A 14,520-nucleotide genomic window follows, 5' to 3' on the forward strand; every position below is an offset into this window, starting at 1 on the left:
ACCTCCAGGATAGTCCTTTAAAAATCAGAAATTTGGCCTCCATGTGTATAGGCATACACATATTTTCTTTTTCTTTTCTCTTTTTAGTACAATTTGATATCCTTCAGAAGAACCTTTGGGCATTCTTAAATAACAATTTTTTTGAGAAAACTTTTTTCATGACAAGATTTCTAGGGCTCATTACCCAGTTGGGTAAATGCCATCCCTCTCCTGCCTCTACCTTGGCAGTGGGGACTAGGCTAATTTGCTTGATTGTTCTGTAATGTACGCATACTTCTGGGAACCCAAATGGCTTCCTTTTTGTTTGTGTTCTTTCCTGTGGACTCACTTTGGGGAACAAATTGCCTTACTTTCTTCACCTGGAAAATATGGGGTATGATGCTCATTTTGAAAATATTGCCCTCCCTCCCCCCATCTATAAATATCCCACACATGGGAAACATAATGATATTTCTCTTGAACCCTTTCCCTTCTTTTTAGGAGTAGAATTGATATTGTCATTGTTTCCAATCCTGGCACAGCACTTTTTTTTGGTCTTTCTTTTTATCCCCAGGCACAGTACCTGGCACATAGTAGGCATTTAATAAATGTTTATAGACTAATACTTATGTAGTAGTTCTATATGTTATCTCATTTCATCAGCATATTAATTCTAATCAACTGTAGAGAGAGTGTTGCATCTTTTAGATATGCCTTGAATTTAGATGAATAAATTCAAGTTGGCAAAACTTAGGATCCCATTTCTTTCCACACCAGACCGGATAAATAGGGGTGGAAGGGGATGGGGGGAGGAGAGAAGAGATTAATCCACAGAATCTCTTGTTATATCTTCAAACTGATTTTCATCTAAACAAGAGATTTTTGCAAAAATTGTTCAAAGTAGACTGGTAACCTTATACAGGATTGAAAACTAGTCATAGGAATTTTTGTTTTAATTTTTAAGAAAACCTTTATGTTTATGATCCCAGTAGCTGAATACCAAGTACATTACTTGTTAGAAATAAGGGTCTCCTCAAACCTCCTAATAATTTGTATGGAGCCTTCTTATTTGTAAATTTTCCTTTTGGACATGTTGATTTTTACGTAGATCATGACCTTACTCTTCAGACCTTATGTTATGTACCTTCCCTGTGTACTTATTGGGAAATGCTGTATATTACAGTGCTTTGTGTTTGTGTCTTGTCCCATGAGGTTTCTGTTCTAACTAAACTTCCTGTCTTCCCCATTACCTAGCTCTGTGATCTACACAAAAAGGTGCTTAATAAGTTTGTTGAATTCAACAGGAAAGCAAACAACACTAGCAAGTCAGCACAAGATAAAGAGACTTATAGGTGTTGAAAGGATTGTTAGCCAAAGAAAACATCCATATTTCTCAGCCTCTAGCCAGGTCATTTTTTTCTTAAAGATAAAGAGTAACTCAGAGAAATCCCACCTACAATTGTGCACCTCCCATCCTCTACTCATAAGAGACAACTAGGAAGTCAGGGGATAAGCAGTTTTCTCTTGAATAAGGAAAATACCTCCACAATGATTCTTTAAAAACCACTGCTGAATTTAGAAACAGTTATGGAAGACCTCTCCTATGCCAGGCCCTGGGCTAGGCTCTGGGGCTATAAGAGTGCAAAAAGATCTTATGTTCTACTGGGGGGAAACATGCATACATATAAATAGAGTACAACAAAGACTAAGGAAGGAAAAATACTAATATTTTCAGGTATCAAGGGACAGCTAAGTGGTGACAACTAAGTGGTGCAGTGGATAGATGCAGTGCTGGGCCTGGAGTCAGGAAGACTTATCTTCCTGAGTTCAGATCTGGCCTCAGACACTTACTAGCTGCATGATCCTAACCCTGTTTGCCTCAGGTTCCTCATCTGTAAATTGAGCTGGAGAAGGAAATGAAAAACCACTCCGGTATCTTTGCCAAGAAAATCCCAAACGATGTCATGAGTCGTGTGTCGTCTCTGACTCAGTGTTGAACACAACTGAACAACAGAAAAACCCGGTTATTCATAGACAAAGTAATACCCGAGCCGAGTCCATCAGGAAGACGAGAATTCCGAGAGATGGGGGGAGAGTACATTCCGCTTTGTATGAATGCTCAGCTGAAGGTGGGTGACAGAATGTCAGATGTAGGGAATAGTATAGTTTGACTTGCATGTAAAGTACCTGAAAAGTAATCATGGGAAATAAGTCCAGAGAAGTAGACTGAAAACCAGATTGTTGCAGACCTTAAAAGCCAACTTTGTATTTATAAACTCCTTGTAAATGCATGGTGGCTGGAGGTGGAACATCCTTTCAGGGGGGCAGCTTAGAATAGTTTGGCTAGAAGTTGGCATTTGTACATGAATAACTTTAGGCAAATGCTTAAATTCTGTATTAGCTACCTATTGTATATTCAAAATGTTTATTTTAATGTTATTAATATACATTTTTAAAATTAATTCAATTTAAAATAATTAAAATTAAATGAAATTGTTAATATTAAAGTTTAATGTTTTAAATTAAACATTTGCATTATGGCAAGACACATAAAATCCAGAACAAACAGCCCACTAAAATAGAGAAATGCACTGGTATCTGGTTCCCCTCTCCTGCTCACAACCAATTAGGTGAAATTTTCCCATTGGAATGAAATGTATTTTGTGAATTATCTCCATTTTCTGTTTTCAATGCCTTGGAATGGAATTGGTTCTGTTCCATCCATGTTGGGTATAGGACTAAGACAATCTGAGTAAAAGACTGAACTCACATTCTGCTTCCAGATCTAGACTTTTTCTCTCCCTGTGTGACCTTGATGGGAATCTTGTTGCCTCTTTCCACTTTTTTCCTTAGATCCAAAGGATAGGGAGGTAAAGACTAGACATATAATCTGATATGGGAACTATGGAGATGAGGAAACTTTGGCTAATGCAGGTTAGAAACTTCCCTTCAATGTGGAGTCACACACAATTGTTCAAAGCCTTGAGAGATTAAGTGATTTGCCTATGTTCATATGGCCAATGTGTTAGAGTTGGGACTTGAACTCAGGCCTTTCGGGCTCCAAGGCCAACTCTCTACCGGCTTTATGTCCACTATGCTGGACCGCCTCCCTAGGATCATGGGATCATAGATTTACAGCTGAAAGGAGCTTTTAGAGGTAAGTTAGTCCAACCAGGCGGCTCAGTGGATAGAGAGGGGGACCTGGAGTCAGAACTGAATTCATCTGGCCTCAGACACACTAGCTGTGTGACCTTGGGCATATCACTTAATCTCTGTTTGCCTTAAACCACTAGAGAAGGAAATGGCGAACCACACCACTATCTTTGCCAAATAAAACCTCGTGGACAGTATGGTAGACAGAGTCATGAAGAATTGGACATGACTGAACAACAACAAAATCCAGTGGCATTAAACCAGAAAAAGAAAGGGATCCTTGGAGTATACATTCTGACTTAGAAACCCACAAATTAACATTATCTCTGTTGTATCATATTTTTTTAAAGTACGTTTTTTTCCAAGTATGTTTTAGGCCATACTCTGGTTTGGGTTACACTGGAATTTTGTGGGTCTCTTGCTGCCTTTGGACTACAAGTTTTACACTTCTCGTAGACCAATCCACATTATTTAACAGATAAGGAGACTGAGGATCAGAAAGGTTAAATGACCTGTCCATAATTACATAGCTAGTCAGTGACCAAGTAAGGATTTGAACCTTATGCCTCTATGTCCAGTGCTCCTTCGGCTCTGCCAGATACCTCCCTTTTCCTCCTATGATATGGAGATAATCATAATAATTGTGGGATGTGATTTAGTTAATATAAGTCACTGAATACAAGAGAAGTATTGCTACTGTTGGCATCTTTCCTACTTATGTCTGATGAAACTGTGTGAAAATAACTGGTGTGAGTGTGTGTGTGTGTGTGTGTGTGTACACACACGCGCAAGCACACATGCTCACTTGTGCACATGCCCATTGGTGAAGTGAATGGTCAGCTAATGTGGCTCAGAAAAAAGCCTCCAAAATTATTTCTGAAAATAGAGAACTTCCAGTATTCATATAAACTATTATTTATCAGAGAGCCAAATCAACAAACACAGTCACATACCAAGCAAAATGAAAAGTCTCTGTTTTATGACAACAACTAAAACAAAAGCCACCCTTAAATTCTCAAGATAATGTAGGGAAGACATTTCCATTTAGATCACTGTAGTTACTGTATACAGTAATCCCTTCCACATCACATAGGGGCATGGCACTCCTGTGATCTGGAAATTTCATATAAAGTATTTTAGCCCTCCCTTCATACCAGAGAAGAAGTTTAAATTATTATGGCATTAAAAGATAAAATATATTGGTATCATTCACTTCTATACATATATTTTATGTATCATTCCTGAATCCAATAACAGACACAAATGACCTACATTCAAATTTGGGAACGCACGATTTCCAGGAATTTTCATCAGCTATCATCTTGACAATTTGTGTAGTTTCCTCCCAGGGACCAGGGTGTGGGAAAAACCAGACAGAATCAAAACAAATTAAAACCAAAGAGAAGTCAGGATTCACCAGGTCCAAGTCATCTGCATGAAGTCGTTGTGCTTTTCTTTGGCTTTTTGAGAGTGAATCTGTTAATTGTTTCTCAATTTTATTGATCAGGACCAAGAATTGTTTTGTTGAAGCAATTTTTCAATTCAATTCAGTTCAATCCAATTTGATTTGGCACCTATTAAGTCCAATGAGCTGTGGTAGGTTCCAAAGACATAAAAATAAAACAAAACCTAGTCCTTGACCTTGATGACAGTAAAATAAAACCAGAAGATGGCCCAGAGATGATGATTCACTTAGATACATCCAGAAATACCTCCAAACATCATGTAAGGGAGGAAGCCCTGGACGAGGGTGTGGCACTTAGTTGTCCTGATTCTGCTACTACCCAACCATATGACTTGAAGTAAATAATTAACCTCTCCAAGTTTGTTTCCTCATCTGTAAAATGAAAGGTTTGATGACTTGTGAAGTTCCTCACAACATCAAAATTCTATGCATCTATTTCCGGGCTATCTCTTGTCAGTTCCTGGACCATGGTAGATACTCACTATATTATTTGCTAAATTGAACTTAGTTGATTGCATACTAGTGTATTAGGAGATCCAATTAATTTGGTCAGTTAGAGGCTGAATCAGCTTAGGAGCTAAGCTGGTCCCTTGCTTTCCCTCCTGACTATTTAATTATTCATCAATAACTCTTTTAGGGGTGCCAGAATGGAAGGAAAGAAAAAGGTTGCAGGATGTAACTCAATTTAAAAAAAAGTTTTAAATTGTTATCTTCTGTTTCTTACATCATTCGAGTTATACCAAGTATTCCTTCTCCCCACCAACCAGAGAACAATCTCAATATAACAAATGGTATTTTTTTGGAGAGGGGAAAAAAATGAACACTACTGTTCAATACATTGAAAAAGTCCAGAAATGTGGGCAATATAATCCCTGTGGATCTCCCAAATCCATGGTGTTCTCTCATATCTATTCAATCTAGTCCTACTTGATCTTTTTTCTTTTGATCTTTGGTATGTAGCTGTTCTTTCCATTTACATTGCTGTAGTTACTGTATACAGTTATCCCTTCCACATCACATAGGGGCATGGCACCCCTGTGATCTGGAAATTTCATATAAAATATTTTAGCCCTCCTTTCATACTAGAGAAGAAGTTTAAATTATTATGGCATTAAAAGATAAAATATGTTAGTATCATTCACTCCTATATATATATATTTTATGCATTTCTTGAGTTTCTAAAATTTTTCTATGTCATCTTCTGGCCTTTGTGTGTAATCTGTGGCTTCTTCAAAACTCCCCCAAAATTCCCATTTAATTTCTTACATGGACCTTCAATGGGGAAAGTCATAATGTGAAAGGGATAATGATATATTATTTTCTTGGTGCTGCTTACTTCACTCTGGTTTACTTACTTTACTCTGGGACAGTTATATAAATCTCTCCATGTTTCTCTGAATTCATCACACATATCATACCTTACAGCACAGTAATATTCCATTACATTCATTTATCACAGTTTGTTTAGCCATTCCCCAACTGATGGGCATCAACTTTGCTTCCAATGTTTAGCTATCACAAAAAGAATATTTTCATATATATAGTGATTTTCTTCTTATCTATGGCTTTTTTGGGGTTAGGGTTAGGCACAGTAATGGAGTCTTTGGTTCAAAGGATATGGACATCTTAGTTAATCTATTTGCATAATTCCAAATTGTTTTTCAAAATGGTTGTAGCATTTTATAGCTCCAACAACAGTGTACTAGTATGCTTATTATTCCACTACCCCTTCAACATTGACTACCACCATTTTTTGACATTTTTGCCAATTTGAGGTGAAATTTTAGGGCTGTTTTGATTTGTATTTTTCTTATTATTATGTATTCATTTAAAATTATTATTTGGAACATTTTTCATGTGCTTGTAAATACTTTACAATTCTTCTACTGAAAACTTTTTGTTCATATCCTTTCACTACTTATCTATTGGGGAAATGGCAAATATACATATATACGTGCATATATATACACACATATATATGTGTATATATATGTTTATTGTTTATATACGTTGTATCCCAAAACCTTATCAGAAAATTTGATAAGATATTTTTTCCCTTTTGACTAATTCCCTTCTTATCCATAGTGCATTAATTCTGCCAATGCAGAAGCTTTTCCTTTCAAGAAATCAAAGTTATCTATTTTATCTTTTGTAATTACCTCTATCTCTTGTTTGGTTAAGAATACATTTTGTAACTCAATTTTGTCATAGGTTCCTGGTCAACAATGGATTTAGTCAAAAAGAATGTCTACAAAAATTTCTTCAAATAGGATTTTTTGAATTGTCAGTTGATTTAATTCACTATGCTAGTCTAGTCCCTAGTAACATAGCTGATTAAGGCCTGGCTGGATGACATGTTTTGCCAAGAAACAGTTGTATGTACAAATCACAAAATACTATGTTGCCCTCTGTATCCAAAGATGATGATTACTAGACCGTACTCTTTGAGTATTTTTTTCTCCAGTAGAATTAATGAACTTGTAGTGATCCGTCAGTTTCTTTTTGTCCATATGGGACCAATGGTGATTCTGCAAGATGGCTGCCTAGGGTTTGGATTATTGATAAAGACTAACATGTAGCACTTTGAGGTTGTGATGACATCACATTAAATTTACCAGAGGGTTTATTTTTTCAATTTTCTTTACGTTTTTCCTGCTTTGACAGAGTTAGGCTGGTGGCTTTGAAACTTTCTACCTCATTTGTCAGCTTAAATATAAGGATAGTGGTAAAAGTGTTAAATAAAATTTGCTTCTAAGATCAACTGAAATTACTTCTAGCACCACAGACCCACCACTGTCATTGGCAAAGGGAAACATCAAATGGCATTTTCTTAAAAAATTCTTAAAAAAGAATGGAAGGCCTCTGTAATGATTTCTATACAGGTCCAAATACAGTATGTATCCCACGCAAATAGATACAGTGTTGATTATGACGGGCGTTAAACTATTCCTAGAAAATTAATTTTCAGTTCAGGTTTCCTCATGTCTAAGACAGGAGTTGGGAGGGGAGTGATAAGATATGTAAGGAATGGAAAGTCTAAAGAAATATGTTGAATGGAGCCTAGGAGTACTAAGGAGAAACTAGGATCTTTATGTACTAGTTCATTTATTTTAGATTGGTCCTGTGATTTTATTGGTGCAGGGGCCTCCCAGTAAGGTAATTTATTCTTCCAATGCAAATGGACACATGCTGTACAAATTATAGTCTCAGAAAGTCACCTGGAGCACTGAGAGGGTAAGTAATTAGCCCATGTTCACCTCTTCTGAATGTATCAGAAGCAGAACTTGAACCCAGGTCTTCCTGACTGACACCAAGGCTATCCTCTACCCACTATACCACCCTGCCTCTCAAATGACCAGCATGTATTAAAGTATTTTGTGGTTTTTACCCAATTATTATAAAATTTCATGTTGAACTTGTTTCGTTTCCTTTTCTGGCCCCATTCACCTACTTCTCTTTGAGAGTTGTAGCCAGAATGTCACCCATCCCTCCTGATGCTCCAGAAACTTTAAGTAGATAAACTTTTCCCAAATTTCTAATAGCTGAGACCTAGCAGAAGATTTTTCATCAGCGGCGGCTGCCATGTGATTGTTTTTAGTTTTAATAAGAGTGATCAATACCATCAGCTCCCCCTTTAAATGCTAATGAATGCTTTAACACAGCAGATGTGGACATACAGTACACTGCAGATTAAAATTAGGCACAAAATTAAATTGCTTACACACAGCAGAGGAGTCAGTTTGGACATCTTGATAATCAGCCCCAGCCAGCTGACGAATCATGCATTGTCAGTACCACCAACACACATTCTCCTCCAAAAATCTCAGTCAGATCAGGCATATTCTGGTATAATAGGGACCCTGCATCCCAGGGGCTTCAAGATCACAAACCTTTCTATACCAAGTGTGTACTGGTCACAGGTCACACATCAAGCTAATGGGATGCTACAACTTAGAGAGAGGATCTCTGGGAGGTGGGGTCAATCATTTTACTTCCATTTACAAAAACAACTCTGGTCTGGTGGGGAAAGAGAGCCAAGAACTTGCATTCACACAAATCCACAACAGATGAAGTTTGCATGTGAAGTTTTAGCTGAGAGCTTTCTTATCTAATTCTCACTCATTCACTCACCAAATATTAAGGAGCTACTGTAATAATAATACATATAGTAATAATTCACATTTATATAGTATTTTAAGCTTTATAAAGTGTTGTCCTTTTTTTCTGAACACAGTAGGTATTTAATAAATTCTGGCTGATTGAGTAATTAATTATCCTGCTTTCACAGCTAAGGAAGCCATAGGTGAGAGAAGCTAAATGAGTTGGTCAATGGTCCCATGGTAACTAAGGTTCAGAGTTATGTGACCTGAAACAAGGTTGAGATTCTTTCCTTTTTATCAGGCTGCCCCTCAATGTGCATGGCTTTTTGTTAGATATTAAATGACATAGAAAAGAAATGTAAGAGATAGGAAATAGTGGATTAAAGATGGAAGTCAGAGGGTGCCAAAGTAAATCAAAGTATAAATGTTTTAAGATTTCAGAAAAGGAATAGATCAATATTCAAGGGAGTCGCTGAGGAAAGAAAACCTTATTGAGGACTTTCTGACCCCTCTAGTCAAAGATGTCTCCTTTCTCTCAGGCTTCACTTTACACTGGTTTCACTTCAATGATGCACTTATTATGTATTATTGTAGACTGTATTTATCTATGTGCCCCAACCCACTACTGGACCCAAAAGCTCTACTGTGCAGGGACCCATATTTCTTTTGTTATCTCTCACAACACTTAGCCCAGTGAAGGGCACACAGTAAGCACTTAATCAATGTCTGTTGAATTAAAAGGATAGGAATTGGCTGGGAGAATGAATGGGTGGGATGTGGATAGGTGAAAGAAGGGGATATCATTGGTATTCTATTCACTAAAAGGAAGCATGACTCTTGGTCTGTTTTGTTCTGAAATAGGAACCATTTTTCATCTTGGCCCAAGAATTTGCCTAATTCTGTCTGTTCTGTCTTGCATTTGTTCTTCTTGGTCATGGGGCATTACAATAAGATGCTAAAAAGTCTCTAAAGCCTGCTAATTCTTGTTAAGGAGTCAAAAAACCTTTCCTAGATCTGATGATCTCATATTTGTTCTCTCTAAGAGGTAAATAGACATCTTTAAGGAACTTGGCCCCATCTCATGTTGTCTTTCACTGCCAGGCATCCTAACTTAATTGCAGTTATTCAAATCCAGTGAGAACTTGTGCGACTTGTTACCTGTGTGAATAGTGTCTCTGTAATTTGTTATTTCAGTGATGTCTCCTGGACAAATTGCTACACTCAAAATTTATGGTTCCTTATTGATAATGGCAAAATTGATGCCAGTAACAAATAATACTTAGAAACTCTAGACTAGGAAACTAGTTTAGCTGGATTAGGTCACACAACCAGTAAAATGGAGGACTAGAAATTTTCTCTGATCCCTTTGACCTCTCAGACTTCTCCAAGTTAAGAATTATGTGCAAGAGATGAAGCAATTTCAGTTGCCTCCATGGTCTAAAACACCAAGAACAGTAATGAAGAAACAACCCTACTAACCAACAAGAGAATGTTGATCCCTAATCCTTAACACACTCACTCAGCATCCCCTCCTCCAACAGCCACCATGCTCTGGCAGGCCTATATAGACTAACTTACAGAATTGGCCTACAGAACTCAAATTTGTCCCATCTGTCCTCCTGCCCTTCTCTCTACACAGTAGACAGTTAAAAAGCAAAAGTCTGCTCTGGCTGGGGTTGCTACATGGCAGCACTCTGTCCTACAACAGAACTCAACCACAGAACTGAGGAACAGAGGGAACAGAGGCAGGATGCCAGTGTGTGTAGATCCACCAGGCCTAAAGTAAAGGGGACTAATATCCAACTAGGGCCAGCTCTGTCCCCCCAGAAGACAGTTGTGGCAGAGTCAAAGACTGGTGAATCATGAATTTCCCACTGTAGGAAGAGCCTGGGAGACCTTTGAATCCCAGAACCTGGGGAACTGCCATTAAAAGGAAAGGAGTCAGAAATTGAATGATAGGCGAATTTAAAGGGGGAAAGGCTGAAATTATCAAAGCTCTCAGGAGGAAAAAAATCCAATTAAAGATCTTGAGAACAAGGAGATAAAACAACAGGGACCATTAACACAAGAGCATGTGGCCTATAGATTATCTAAATGAGCTTACAAATTTATGAATATATATTGTGAAACAAAGGAAAATAAATCTACATCTAATGAGGCACAGGGCTCTGTGGGTCCTTAAAAAACCACGGAACCACAAAAGTAGAATTTATGACCTCAACAGCAGAAATTGGCAGAATTAAAATGACGACAACAACAACAACTCGTATCCGTAGAAGCAAACCTCACCAAATAAACAAAAGCAAAACAAAACAAAACAAAAAAAAAACCCAAAACCAAACATTAGGAATGCAGACACACAGAAGTGAATGATAATCAAGAAAAAGTAAGAACATTAAAAACAAATCATGATCTCTATACAAGCAAAATATAATTGATCTTGAAGATGAGATACTTAGAGACAAGATCTATACATATCCTGGAACAGAGGTGTCAGGCTGACTGCAGCCTGCCAGATGTAGCCCAAACCACCTTAAAATGTAATCGGGAAATATTTAAAAAAATAAATAAAAAACAAATAGATCATAGATAATGTTAATAGGTCAATAGCCTACAGGAATCATTTTTGTAGAGTTTAGTGGCTCTGTTTTTATTTGAGTTTGACACCACTGTTTAGAATACCATTCTTCTTATAAACAGTATAGTACAGTAGAGGGTGCTGAATCACATGACTTGGGTTTTAATTCTGACTTTGTTACTTATTACCCATATGATTTTGGGAAGATCGCTTAATGCCACAGTTTGCCCACTGGTAAAATGAGGACACTGAACCAGTTGATATAAGGTCCCTTCCTGCTCTAACTTTATGATTCCAGTCTCCCCAGGCATTATTGATCCCTCACTCATACAAACTACAAACATGTTGTCTAGAGCTTTTTTATGCATTTGTACTAATCTAAATGATAATTATTTATGTCCCTGGACCATCTCCCTACTGGATTATAAACTCTTGGTGGTAGGGAGTATATTTTATTTATTTCTTCAAGTGCTTAGATCCAAAGGAGACAATTTATATAAAGCTCTTTTAAACCTTAAAAAAGGTTCTTTAACCTTTTTGTGTGTCATGGACTTCTTGGGCAATCTGGTGAAGCCCATGGCCCTCTTCTCAGAATAATATTTTAAAACATATAAAATAAAATACATAAGGTTACAAAGGAAACCAGTTATGTTGAAAGATAGTTATTAAAACATTTTTAAAAAAACAAGTTCATAGATTCTGGGTTAAAAAACTCTTCCTTAAAGTGCCATATGAATGTTAGCTATTATTAGACCATGCAAGATGCTAATAAATGTTCCTAGAATGACTGAATTGATCATTTAGTTTGACAGAAATAATCAGGCTCGCCCATCCCAAATTTGACAAACATCTCTCTTTCAACATGGCCAGATACTAATGAACAAGCATCGTGGAAAAAAAAATCAGCTCCATTATATCACCTTAAGATCAGGCAACTGAGTGCAAATGCTATCAATTGGCAGTATACAATCCATTAAGACTATTACCATGATTTATCACATTCAGATCAATTTTAGGTGCTTTTAGAGTAACTCCTGTCTGTTCATCTATTGTCCTAACCGTCTATCACTTTTAAGTAGGACAGTGATTATCTATTAAGGAAATAGTCCAATTTTTCTGAGGTTGGAGCCTATTACACTAGGAGATAGATAGACTGATGGATAGATAGATAAATAGATAATATACACACGCATACTTCATTTAAGATAAAGGTTGTTGGTCCTATTTGAGTCTAGAAGGCACTCTCATTTCATCTTTGCTGAAGTATTTAACCCGTCTTTCTATTGCAGGACCTCCCTATAGCCTCTAGGATAAAATTTTCTGTACCTAAAACTCTTTACAATCTGGCTCCAACCTATTGTTGTGAAATGTCACATGTCTTCCGTGGATACACTCAACTGCATCCAAATTGGCCTACTTCAGGGTTGTTGTGAAGGTCACATGTGATCATGGATATTAAAGCACTTTGCAAATCTAAAAGGGCTATATAAATGCCAGATACTAATTTCTATTATTATTAGCTTACAGTCACTCAATCTCCAGTATGGTGATGACTTCATTCATTGAGATTTCTACTGTACTCCTGCTGAGCTCATGCAACATTTATAGAGCAATGCAAGGGTCTGCTAGTAAATGTTTAACAACCGGGCTTCCCTTCCTTCATACTCCCCACCAAAAGTTCAAAGGTACACTTTTAAGTTTAATCTGCATTATCAGCACTTTGACACTTTCTTATGTCTTGACCAGTGGTACCAAACTCAAATAGAAATGGGGACCACTAAGCCTTACATAAGGACCCTTGCAGGTATATATTGACTTAGAAAACCACAGCTTAACATTATCTGTGTTTTATTGTATTTTTATTTACTATGTTAAGTATTTCCCAATTACATTTTAATAGGGTTCTTCCTTTCTGGAGTTGGCAGGCTATGTGTTTAATCCCCCTGGGCTAGATCCAGCAAAACAATATATCAAGCCCTGATTTGTAGATTGCTAATTTCTGAGGTGTAAATGCTCATATGGAAATTTTAACAATAGCTTTCCCAAGCCACTCAGAGCTGGCTCCAGCACACCCCTGGCCTTACTTGCTGTTGCACAAACATGACATTCCATCTCTCACCACTTTGTTACACAGACTGTTCCTACATGCCTGAAAGGCTCTCTCTTGCTCTTTCTGTACTGTAGAATCTTTCAGATCCTGGCTTACATGCCATCTCCTATTAGGAGGTCTTTCCTGATCCTCAGTTATTAGAATAAGACTCCCTCCCCTAGTTAAATCTCTTTGTTTATATTTTATAGGCATTTATCAATGTACATATTGTTTCCCCTAGTAGAATAAATCAATCAACAAGCAATTATTAACTGGAGTCTATGTGCTGCTAAGTATTGTGCTTGCCACTGAGGATAAAGACGAATGTAGAATAATCCCTGCTCTCCAGGAGCTTAAACATATTCAAGTTATCTCCTCTCCTCCCAGAGAATATAAACTCCTTGAAAGTAGAAATTGTTTCTTTTTTTTTTTTTCCCTTTTTTATACTTAGTGCTTGGCACATGATAATTCGGTAAGTGCTCGTTGAACTAAATTGTATTATTTCCCCACAGGGCAGCTAGGTGGCACAGTAGATAGAATGCCAGTCCTGGAGTCAGGAAGATTCATTTTCCTGAGTTCAAATCTGGCCTCAGACACTTCCTAGCTGCGTAACTCTGGGCAAGTCACTTAACCCTGTTTGCCTCAGTTTCCTCAACTCTAAAAGGAACTAGAGAAGGAAATGGCAAACCACTCCAGTATCTTTGCCAAGAAAACCCCAAATGGGGCACTGAAGAGTTGAATATGACTGAAACAACTGAACAACATCAACAGCAACAACAACAAATCTTCCCACAAAGCCCAGTTTAAGTACCCCTTCCTTTATGAAGCCTTCCCAGATCTCCCAAACTAAAAATGATATCTCCACACTCCACTTTTCTGAGGGCATTTTGCCTCTATCTCTTCTTTGTACAGAGCTTAGCACAGTGCCTGGCACGTAATAGCCATAATAATGCTTGTTGACTGACTGTCCTCAATATTCTACTGATTTGTACATGTGTCAATTTCCCCCACCCCCTGACCCCAGTAGATCTTAAGCTCCTTGAGGGAACAGATCTTTTTCATCTTTATGCAACTCTTGTCCCAAAGCCAGAGTGGCCTTCATCTCCACTGATAAGGGGAGAATTCCATACCAATGGGCATTGGGAGAGGGGTTCCA

This window comes from Vombatus ursinus, unplaced genomic scaffold, assembly GCF_900497805.2.
Source record: "Vombatus ursinus unplaced genomic scaffold, bare-nosed wombat genome assembly UNPS02014779.1, whole genome shotgun sequence".
Taxonomy (NCBI): domain Eukaryota; kingdom Metazoa; phylum Chordata; class Mammalia; order Diprotodontia; family Vombatidae; genus Vombatus; species Vombatus ursinus.